Source organism: Triticum aestivum, unplaced genomic scaffold (assembly GCF_018294505.1).
Source record: "Triticum aestivum cultivar Chinese Spring unplaced genomic scaffold, IWGSC CS RefSeq v2.1 scaffold106749, whole genome shotgun sequence".
Taxonomy (NCBI): Eukaryota; Viridiplantae; Streptophyta; class Magnoliopsida; order Poales; family Poaceae; genus Triticum; species Triticum aestivum.
In genome coordinates, this window is record NW_025246146.1 from 1 (window position 1) to 2,548 (window position 2,548).

At 51.2% G+C, this 2,548-nt stretch overlaps 1 pseudogene; it reads left to right on the forward strand.

The window, feature by feature from the left end:
* The first annotated feature begins 255 nt into the window (after positions 1–255).
* LOC123177109 (uncharacterized) lies at positions 256–1,463 on the forward strand (annotated as a pseudogene).
* Positions 1,464–2,548: the final 1,085 nt, after the last annotated feature.

Genomic DNA, 2,548 nt, shown 5'->3' on the forward strand with positions numbered 1-2,548 from the left:
ATTTCAAGCGCGAGTGCCCGCAATGGAAGAAGGCGCCGGCGGCGGAGCGGGCACTGCTGGCGGACGGCGTTGTCGAGGACGCCGGGCTGCTCTGAGCCACGGCTTAGGGCGCGAGTGTTGGGCTAATAAGCCGCGGCGACGCACCGGACGCGACCAGCGCGTGTATGGGCGCGAGCTGGCCGGGTCGGGTGCATCGGGACCGCGAGAGTGTGTGCGTGCGTGCGTACAGGTGCAGCACGGGGCGTGTCCGTGCGCATGTGCGTCGTGTGCGTGGGTGTGGGAGGAGCTGGAGGGCGAGTCGCGCGGCTGATCGAGGGCGTGGCCGTTGGAGCTCACCGTGTGGCGCGCGCGGGAGCGCGACGCGGGCACGAGCGGAGCGTGCGGAGCGCGGGCGATCAGGAGCGAGTGGAGGCGTTGCGTACATGACCGGTGCGCCGGATCGGGGCTATAAAGCCGCGCGAGGGCCGTTGTAACAGCTGCGGGTGTGTGTGTTGAGTTCGTGCTCCGGAAAAGGTGTTCGTGCACCGGAAAAACCACCTCGCCGTGTCCTCGTTCTCCTTCCTTCTTCCCTTTCTTCTTCGTGTGTTCGAGCTACGGCGTCAGAGAGAGAGAGGAGAGCTGCGGCAAGGGACTGTCGGTTCCAACACCACGCGCCCCCCTAGCCCATGGAAGTCCCACCTGCTTTGGCCGGCTCTTCACCCCCCAAGTCCTCAGCCTCACCTGTTTCCACTCCTTCGGCTGTCGCGTCGCCATACAAGGCATGAGCGCCAGCGCCAGCCGCCCAGAGCTCCGCATCCGCCAGCTCCTCACAGACGAGCGAGCCCGCCTGCCCGATCCCCCGAAATGCGTTGGAGGTATTCTCTTTTCCAATGACCTAATCCTCGCCTTCACGCCATGGCACCGCGACACCTACTACTGCCGCATTGGGGATGCTCAGTGGCAAGCGGCGCGGTGCGATGAGGGCTACAACATTCACAGTCTGATGTTCGTGAAAGGCACCCTCTACGCGTTGATTTATCCAAATTATCGTCTTGCTGTTGTCGAGCTTGACAACAATGCCGTGGTATTGTCGTTTCTTGGGGATGAACTTAGCGCACATACAGTACCAGATGGTAATTTGGCGGCCTGGCTCGCAGAGTGTCATGGTGAGCTATTGCTAATTATCAGAAGGAGGCTGTACGTACCGTGTGTTCCAGTGGCAATCCAAGGAGAGGAAGTGGGCGAGGACACATAGCCTTGGTGGTTGTAGCTTGTTCTTTAATATGCATGAGTTTGCTGGTTGCCTTGGTCCAGATCATCCGGGAGTTCGAAGGGACTGCTTGTACTTTACTGGAAGCTTTGGGGACTGGAGTGAGTATTCTTTGGTTGATAGATCTTTGCATGAAATTGTTGCCCACTACCCAGGGCAATCTGTATCGAAGGATTTTGTATCACTGGCTTGGGTCCTTCCAAGCATTTATTGATGCGGTACAATGCGTATAAGAACTGCCCAGAAGTTCTCAAGGTACATTTGCTCCCTTGTGACTATTGTTTATGGATTAGAGTTTTTCATTTTATGTTTATTAATCAAAATATTTATGTGACTCTTTAGCAACAAATGTATATGAACTTGTGTATGAATGGACATCCCGACTCACTGTCTTCCTCAAATATTTGACAGTAATTAATGTTCATCAAATTAGTCTTGGGGTATGGTTTGCTTATTTCGTTAATTGAGGACAGCAACAACTAATGAAACTGACATTTAGGGAATAAATGGAGAGCATCACTTAATAGAACCGCATACATACTGCAGAGGAAGATTGCAATTTAAAAAAAAATGTTTTGTTGGGCTTGCGCAGAAAGGCCTGGGTAGTGTGTGTCGCTTCCTTCACTCCTGCAGTGAGCGGGAGCTAGAATTTCCCTCCTACACCAGGTCATGCCGAGGGAAGACAAGGTTGGTACAAACAAATAATCAATATGCACAGCCCTTCCCCTTGCTATTGTCACTATCTATTTATTTTGATCACATCATGGATCTGACGCCGCAGAAAACAATGGCATGCACACAGAGGTAGTCTTACACTCTATCGAGGTCGCCAAATCCATTCAAGGCCCAAACTATGGAGTTCACATTAAGACTAACAGAAGTGTGTGATATTAGGCAAAATTTATGAGAGATGGATTTTATTTGTGAAGTCATGAGTCCAATGTAGATACCCATTGTTTAGCTGAGTCTTAGCTGCCTCAGAGCTTTGGTCGTTGTATTTGGGTAAGAGATATTGGAAGGTTGATGAGAAATGTCGCTTTTGCTGCTGCAAAGAATCCTTTGGTCACATTGCCTTTTCAGTGTGCTGTGCCTAGGTATGTTTGGAGGATTGTTGCCGTGATTCTGGATGTTGGATGAATTACCTTGTAAGATGATGAGGCGTGTGTATTAAATTTTTAGGGGGCGAGGGAGATGTTTTGTTTCTGGTGGAGTTGCAGCGTTGCTTGCTTTAGTAATCTGTACTCTGTTAAACCTAATGCTGTTATTTCTATGATGTTCACATGTGCTGTCTTATCGGTT